Source organism: Pagrus major, chromosome 3 (assembly GCF_040436345.1).
Source record: "Pagrus major chromosome 3, Pma_NU_1.0".
Lineage (NCBI taxonomy): Eukaryota > Metazoa > Chordata > Actinopteri > Spariformes > Sparidae > Pagrus > Pagrus major.
This window is the reverse complement of record NC_133217.1, coordinates 16,858,715-16,867,779: the sequence shown is the minus strand read 5'-3', so window position 1 is coordinate 16,867,779 and position 9,065 is coordinate 16,858,715.

Genomic DNA, 9,065 nt, shown 5'->3' with positions numbered 1-9,065 from the left:
GCCTTTAACAGCATACTGCTGCTGTGCAGGGGGATAAGCCGGGGGCGGTGCAGGTGCATGCCCCCGCGGTGTCCTGGATTACAGACTATCTTGCCCACAGGCCTCGTTTGGTACCATTCCAGGGGCCACCCCAAGGCGCCGTCCTGTTATCTCTCATTCGTCCTCTTATCTCCCATTTGAGCTCAACGTCTTCCCACCTTTAAAACTCACTAGGATGAGACCTCAGTTACAGGGTTTAACATTGATGAGAACAGGGATGACTTTAGGAAAGGTCTGTGTACATTCATATTAGTCATCCAGGTAGCAGGATGTCAAACACAGTTTGAAACAATCCTGTGGACTGGTAATTAAACGGCTGAATGGTTTGTAAGGTCCACTGTCAGGTGGGATTCCTCTGCGTTTGTCTCTGCGGAGGCACCACGCCTTCTGATAAATGAGGACATGTTTGAGGAAGGAGTCACTTTACAGAGATCAAGTGACCTCTTCCTCCAATAAATGAGTTGTCAGTTTTAGATAATCTCCTCAACAGTGAAGTTACGGCTGCATTGTTAGCAGCAGACAGCTGATGTCACAGCTCCAACTTAATGTACATATATAGGATATTTGTTTATTTACTCAGGATTTGCTGTACCAAACTGTCAAATTGCATTTGTCCTTATTTGTACTGTACTGCACAGAGGTTTTACGTCAGTTAAAGAAAAGTATCACTGAAAACTGCATTTAGGCTCTTATGCATCTTAATGCGTTCTTTTTCAGAGGCACAGAATAGGAACGGGATTGTTGGAAATATGTTTGAATAGCCGCTGCACTTTATGTGTCACCAGAGGCTGAACACTTTGGCAGCAGAAACTGCATCTGAAATTGTTCAGCTGGGAAAAGCAGATGTGAACTGTGTGGCGCTTTTATTGGATAAACTTAACTACTATTTAACTACTTAAACTGGCAACAGACAACTTTTTTGCTTCAACTCATCATTCTGGAGAAAACACTGATGGAACAGTGTCGGTAATTAAACGGCTGAATGGTTTGTAAGGTCCGCTGTCAGGTGGGATTCCTCTGCGTTTGTCTCTGCAGAGGCACCACGCCTTCTGATAAATGAGGACATGTTTGAGGAAGGAGTCACTTTACAGAGATCAAGTGACCTCTTCCTCCAATAAATGAGTTGTCAGTTTTAGATAATCTCCTCAACAGTGAAGTTACAGCTGCATTGTTAGCAGCAGACAGCTGATGTCACAGCTCCAACTTAATGTACATATATAGGGAATTTGTTTATCTTACTGAGGATTCGCTGTACTGAACTGTCAAATTGTATTTGTCCTTATTTGCTAAAGTACTGTGGAACCCAGGTTATTTTCTGCAGTTTACAGAGTTACGAATGTTCCTTAAATGCCTCACTTGGAAGTTACGTCCATGCAGCTGAGACAGGTGAATGGTGTTGGATAAATTAGACCTAGACTACTGCTGAAACTGGCAATAGACAACTTTTTTGCTTTGACTCATCATTCTGGAGTAAACACTGATGGCAGTGATGGACTCATGATGTCTGAGGGGCAGGGGTTTTCATACATCGGGGCACACGGTGTCCAGTGAGGAGGGGGCAATTGGAAAAGATGTCTGTTTCCACTTACTTTACGTACTTAACTTGAGTGTTTCCATCTTGTACTATTATAAACTCACACTCCACCACATTTAAGAGGAAAGTGTTGTTTTTTTGTTTTTTTTTTCTTTTTATATTATTATTTCTGTCATGCCAAATCTGTCTGATCCCACATGAGATTGCAAGACACCATCACATTACAAAACAAACATTGTCTCCCATTTATTCATATAGCAGCAAAGGGAAACAAAGTAGTTCCCCATAAAAAAGGCAGAACTGAACAAAATGAAAACTAATTTCATCAGACTGACATACTGTTCTGTTTCAACCATGCATGGTAAACAACCAGATCTCAGCTGGGTGCATAAGGATCTTTGCTTTTTAGGCAAATTACATACAATATCATCCTCATTGTATACAGTTTTGGTCTGAACTAACCAACCTAGTGCTCTTTATACTGATTGAACACAGATTCTCTAGACTGAGGAATGCTGACCTTTTCATTATTAAGAGATAGTTGTATTTCTTAATGATAATGTATCAAGTTTGTATAATAATATATTACTTATTGTCCTTTTAAATCTACAAAATGTATTGACACGTAATGCTGTTACTAGTTACTTTTTACATTTAAAAGATGTGATATGATAATGTATACCATAACACTTTGAAAGGAGCCCTCCTGCAGAATGACTACTTTTACTTTTGATACTTTGAGTACAGTTTTGCTGATAAAACTTCTGTACATTAACTTGGGGAACATTTTGAATGCTTTTACTTGTCGAAGAGTATTTTAGGCTATGGTAATTAACTTTTAATTAGGTATAAGATCTGATTAGTTCTTCCACTATTGTGAAATAGTGAGTGAGAGAGACACAGAGAGGGAGAAACTGTGTGAATGTCTCATTTGTTCAACAATGAAAATACTTTAATTAAAGCAATAAAGAAAAATCAAATCAGGCAAATTAAAGAATTAGACAGATGCATTTTAGTCGTACCGTCAGCACAATACAAGACAAAAAGGCAGCAGTGGGCAGAACTATGACAATTATTTTTAGTGGTTTTTGAATCCCTTTCTCTTTTCTAATTTTTTGGGTGTCTCTGTCATAATTTTGCATCTCTTTGTGATCGTTTCTGGTCTTTTGATGAGCTCTGTCACTTTACGGCAAGAGATGTTCACATTTCACGTCTTCAATCACCATTCCAAGTTCATCAGCAGCTCCTTTTGTGTGACGCTGCTCTCCAGCAATGAGCAACAACATGTACCAGGCCGTTTTTAGCTGCACTTATGTAAATCAGATGAACCGCGGCTGGGATAATTTACATCTTTAATCTATATGCTCTGAATGTGGTCTGAGTGTAAAAGCTTGGAGACAAAGGATGCTGCTGCAGCTCAAACCTGTACAAACCCACAGTGGACCCAATGTTTGGCCCTGTGTTATCCTTCCTTTGATACATCGTGCACTATACTCTACCATTTCTTTTCACTAACCCATAAAATCCCTCCTACACACACACACACACACACACACACATATGCAATATTTAATACATATCTATATATATATCGTTGATGATAATACCTGACCTGGAGTCCAAGACCCTTGGGTTTTAATGAAGCCTTTTTTTTTTATTTAGAAGAATAGTTACAGTTATACTAAGATAATCAATATTTATGTGAATTATATTTTAAAAATATATCCAATGGTTGAAGGTTTGGTCCCAAAATGGAAAGTAACAGCCCTCAGTAATCCTGCTCATTATCGACCGTGACCTTTTGCTTGTGCAGCTGCAATTATTACACACATTTCAGTAGGTGTTGCTCTAACAATGAATGTGCGAAAAGTATTTGGTGGGGTTCAGAGAGGACACTCCAGGCAGAATCACTCTTTATTGTGTCCCTTTGAGGACATTTTTGATGCGTCAGTGGTTTGGGTTTGGGTAAATACTACCTGGAGAGGCTTTATACATTTCATATGTGTAAGCACAAAATGGTTTTAAGCTATAGTGACGGGGTGTGTAGGAGTGTTGGAGAAACATCTTGAACTTTGCATTTTGCACCAAGGTTATTCTAGTACATCCTGCATCATGCAGAGATGTTTGTTTGAGTGCCTTTTATCAGCGATAGTGGAGAATATTGTTGATTTTTGATAACTGAAAATAATATCGGCATGTACCTTCAGGTGCCTGTAGCAGTAGTCGATAAATCCTTATCATTTTGTTGTTCAAGTTATTCCTTGGCTGCTGACTTTAGGAAGTAAAGTACAGTATACCATATACTGCCTATAGTGGGTTGTTAAGTTTATTGGTCAATATCAGTTTGCATTGACTAATTCAGCACTGATTTATGGGTTTTATGTGGGGCTGCACTGATATGGAAATTCTGGGTCAATACATTTATTTTATTTATTTATTTATTTTTATTCTCACTTTTGTGTGAAAGAAACTAAGAAATCCTGTTCGAAGAAGAAAAACATTTTGAAAGCCATTCAGCCTTTAATCATGCTATCTGTGATCACCCTCATTTATAAAATAACCTTCAATATAACCTTTTTTTCCCATGAAAAATATTCTTTTTTTGAAACATAACTGCTTCAAAAACCCTTTTAGCCTGCCATACAACTGCCTCCTGAACGAGGAGAGTTTTTCAGTGCTCAGCCCAACAAGGACAATCTTTTTGTTAAACATGAATAAATGTAATTACCTGAAAATGTAACAGTGGTGAGAAAAGCAATCAAATGTAAAAGAAACCTTAAAGTTGCAGTGATGCCCTCCTCCTAGGCCAGTCAAGGAGGCAAAGATCGGCCAGTGCCAACGTTAGGCAGATAAATCAGTGCATCCCTAGTTTTAATGTGCTCCGTGAGGACACCAGTACCGCAGAGTCTAAATAAATACCATTTCACTGTCAGTGGAAGCAGAGATGTTTGCGTTGCCCCCTTTTGACAGATATTTAGATATGGAATTTATTCAGTCCCAAATCACTAGTCTGACATTAGGTTTGACACGGGCTTTGAGAACAAAATAACAGTATGCATGTGAAAGTACTGCAGAGTTATCAAACTGAGCAGATTTTACTTTCCGCTTTATAATTATAAGATGACAAACTCCCAAACTTACTCGTGATGTGCGTGGGCGTCTCCAAGCACACCTGGTATTTTGGTTCATGTAGGTGCAGCAGAGCAAACGAAAATGTCTAGACGAAGTGGAATATAACTTGGAAGGTGTGGTGATTAATAAACACTCTCAGTCAGCGACACATGAAACAGCTGAGGCACATGCTGTGACGCAGGACCACAACGGCTCAGGAAATAAAGAAACGGCCTCTCCAGGAAGTCATATTGTCGAGCAGCACGATGTGAACACACAGCACCGTAATGTGAAGACAGACAAATAATTTCAAAAATAGTTTGGTGAATCAGTTTATGTGATTGTGCTGTTTTGCATCTATTTCATAATGTCTATGTCTGACTTTAATGTTTTAAATGATCCCATCATCTAATAATAACGTGACGCACCATCATTTGCTCTGTAATTCATTTCAAGAATAAAATAAACTGTTTCCTTTCTTTTGAAAAGTTTGAAAGGAGGCTGTGAGGCACAGGATTAAATGAGCTCACCTAGTCTGACGTCTCCATCTGATGTGTGTAGAGGTGTGTGTTGTTCTGTCGTAGCGGCACAGTGTCATCTACACATTGTTTAATTCAGGTAAACATGGTGGACAGAGTGTGGACAGAGTGTGGACAGAGTGTAATGGTGCCTCGCTCTGGTGCAACACCTCTCGATTCAGAGGCTGCAGACTTATCAACATATGTGTCCTGCAGGGATTTAATGAAGTGAAGAAGAAGCTTTTCATATGACATTAAAGCAGCTGTGAACAACAGATGCTGAAGGAATAGCTCATATACCCTGTTCCTGTTTAGATTACATTAAAATTAATCTACTGGTTGAAAAGTGTTTGATTGAAATAGTTCATTTACATTAAAAATGTTATTTTTTTGCATTTTCAAGTATCTTGTTTGCTATTGTTGACAACATCATCAGGTTGGCAACAGAGTGATGGGCCAGAAACAGCCTATTATCAGTTAATTATTAAATAAAAATTATTATCAAGTAAATACATTTAATACGGTTTTACAGTTAAAGGATGAGTTCACCCAACATTGGAAATTCTGCCATTATCTACACACCCCCATGGTGATGGAAAGTCTTGTGAAGTTTCATAGTCCACAAAACATTTCTGGAGCTTCACGGAAAAACGGCGTTGCAGCGTTCTCCTAAACAACTGAAGTAGATGGGGACTTGTTTTAAAATGTAAAAAAAACAACTGAAAAAAACATAAAAATGGCTTTATACAGCTTGTCTGGCGTAACCCAAGTCTCCGGAAGCACCAAGATCCCAAATTGATTTGAGAAGACCGTCAATGTGCAGTCAAGCTCGTGCACCCACTTCACGCGTTTAGCTTAGCATCAACAGTGAAGATTTCATCTTATAAAATGGTGCAAATAACATCTTTTCAAATTAATTTGAGATCTCGAGGCTTCTAGAGACTTCTATTATGCTGGACGAGTTGAATGGAGCCATTTTGTGGGGGGGTTTTTCTCCCCAGTCCCCATCTACTTCAGTTATTTAGGAGAATGCTGCAGCGCTGTTTTGCTGTGAAGATGCAGAAATGTTTTGTGGTCTATGAAACCTCACCAGACTTTCCATCGGCATTTGGGTGAGTAGATATGACTGAATTAACATTTTTTTGCTGAACTTACATCCCTACATCCCCCATCCCTACAGTGTATACAGTAATAGTAGATTAACTGCAAATACACAATACTACACTTACACTTACTACATAGCAATATAACTCTTAAAGGATGCACACTGAGTTGTCATTGACAGAACGTGGAGTTAATGGAGATGAATTAAAGTGAAACAGATGGATCAGACGCTGGTGGACTGTTTTTCTAGATTTTAAATTAGATATTTTTTTTGCAGGTAATAACTTTTATTTTAATGGTATCTGATGAATATTTTATTAACATTCTGCACATCTCTTTATCTCCTGGGCATATTTCTTGGCAAAAAGTGTTTGAAAAAAGTGAAATCTTGTAAGAGAGAGAGAGAATGTAAGAGCGGTATTTCACTGCAATAATAGCAGCCTGTTTACTTGTGCTTCAGCCCAGAGTCGTCTATTGAAGAGGGATAAGATGTAATAATGTTACTGAGATTGGAACTGGTGGGTAAAAAATGCCATATTGGATGTCAACGCACTGTTTTCTGGACCCTGACTAACTGATTTTATTACCGTCTGACACGGACCGATTCCACCACTTACTGACCACAGCACCGCCGCTGTGCTGGGAATAAAACAAACTAGCTGGTGGAGGATTTCTGACATAGCCAGAAGGCGTAGAGTCCATCCCACATAGCTGGTCCTGACTACCTGGGGGGTTCACATTATTAACATCCTGCAGGGGTCCGATAACACTGTGGCAATAGATTAGACAGGGCAGAGCTGGCTGTTCTTCCAGGGGAGGTTCAGGTTATTTAATGCAGCCTGTCTTAATCCCACACACTGTAAAAGTCTGCCAAAAAAGTCCATCTGTTCCCTGCACATAGGCTTCCTGAATGAATAAAGTTCTGAAAGTTTTTTAAAAAGTTGTCGAGGTCCCTTGATGTCGTTAATTTTGAATGGGAGCATAAAGGCGAGCATAAAAGAGCTTTTGATCATTTTCTGCTTTTCTTTGGAGATTAATGCCACAGTGAAGTAACAATCATTTGAACGTGATTTCTCCAGACATATATACTGTAGCCCATATTTATGAGTCCATTAACCATTGTATGGGTTTCTTATCCATTTCTCTTGAGGACGAGTACAATTTGTAACAACGCTGACAGAAAATATCTCCTCCCACACTATCCCTCCCTGCTCTGTCACTGGCACAGTTTTCATCACAGAGACGAGGAAGCTAGTTAACAGCAGAGACCCGACCAAAAGTTCTCGTTCAGCATGCAAAGTACTGCCACTGTTTTTGCATTTGCATTTTTGGCTCGAGACATCGTTTGTTACAAATCCATAGGTGGCAGGGAGTCAGTGGCAGCTTGCAGCATGTGAAGTCCGCCGAAGAGCGTTGGCTGGTTCCTCAAAACTGAAAAAAATCATCTTGAATTGAGAATCCGGCTTTTGCTTGAGACCGGCAACCGTTAAGGCCCATTTAAGTGAGAAGCCTAACTGTCTTTCTTTGTGCTCCAAGTTGTCATTTCAAACTGCTCACGTCCCTGTTGTCATTATTACGAACTCAGCGCTTCCCTCCTCGGTTTCATATCAAAAGCTGTTCAGCTGGCAGAATACAGTCACTTCACTATAAGGCTTTTGTCGTGAAACATGCACAGGAAGTGTTGTAGTTAATCATTAATACATTCATAACATAGTCTATATGTGTTTAAAAGTAAATGCAGATTTATTCCCCAACTTTGATACAGAGCCAATCTGGATTTGCTCAAGCATGTCGAGGCTTTGTTTTAACACCAACTTTTATTTGATACGGATATGTTTAAGCTTTACATTTCTGTATTTTGCAACTTTATTTTTCTTTAGGTTCAATGTGACAACTCAGTGCTCATGGTCTGGTTAGGTTTAGGTACAAAAAACACTTGTTTTGGCTGAAAAGACACCACAAACGTCTAACGTTAACGTTAACGTCAACGTTAACGTTAAAGTCTCCTTAAAAATATCCAGAGGTGTCACACGTATGTTGAAATGCAGCAGTCCCTCATCAAAAATAATTAGTGATTTAACACTTACAGATGTTGAAGTCTTGAACAGTGGTCACTGGCTTGCCAGCCTTCTCATCTGTAACTGCACCTCCACCCCACCTCCTGATACGGAAGCCAGGTCATAAACATACATTTTGAACCTGACATGTCACGTATTGTAGAAACACCAATAGAGTACATATGACACACACAAATATGACATTAGCCGCCAACCGATCAAACTTTGATACAGGAGTGTAGGTGAGACATGTCAGAACTCATCAGTGAGTACCAGAAAAAACAAATCAATGAGCAAAATAGTGGCTGAAATCTGCACAGAGCTGCAGAGTACGGTGTTGATTCTCAGCAGTACTAAAAGTACAGGGAATTATTTAATTCAGTATCAGTAAACAAGACTATGGGCATGCTAGCAGCTGAGACAGGCTGTACTTCAGCACAAAAGTACTTTAAGCTAAATACTGTCATCAGCATACAAACATGCTCCCAATTACAATGCTGTCTTTATCATGTTCACCATCTTATGTTAGCATGCTAACATCTGCTAATTAAGATGAAAAGTTAAGAAATCCCAACACGAATATCTGTTGTCGTGATGTCAGAATTTCAATCTTCAATGCAATTCTAGTCAGGGAAAAAATGGTACTTGATACAACATATTTTTGTTTAAAAAAAGTCATAGGCACACAAAATAGGATTTTTT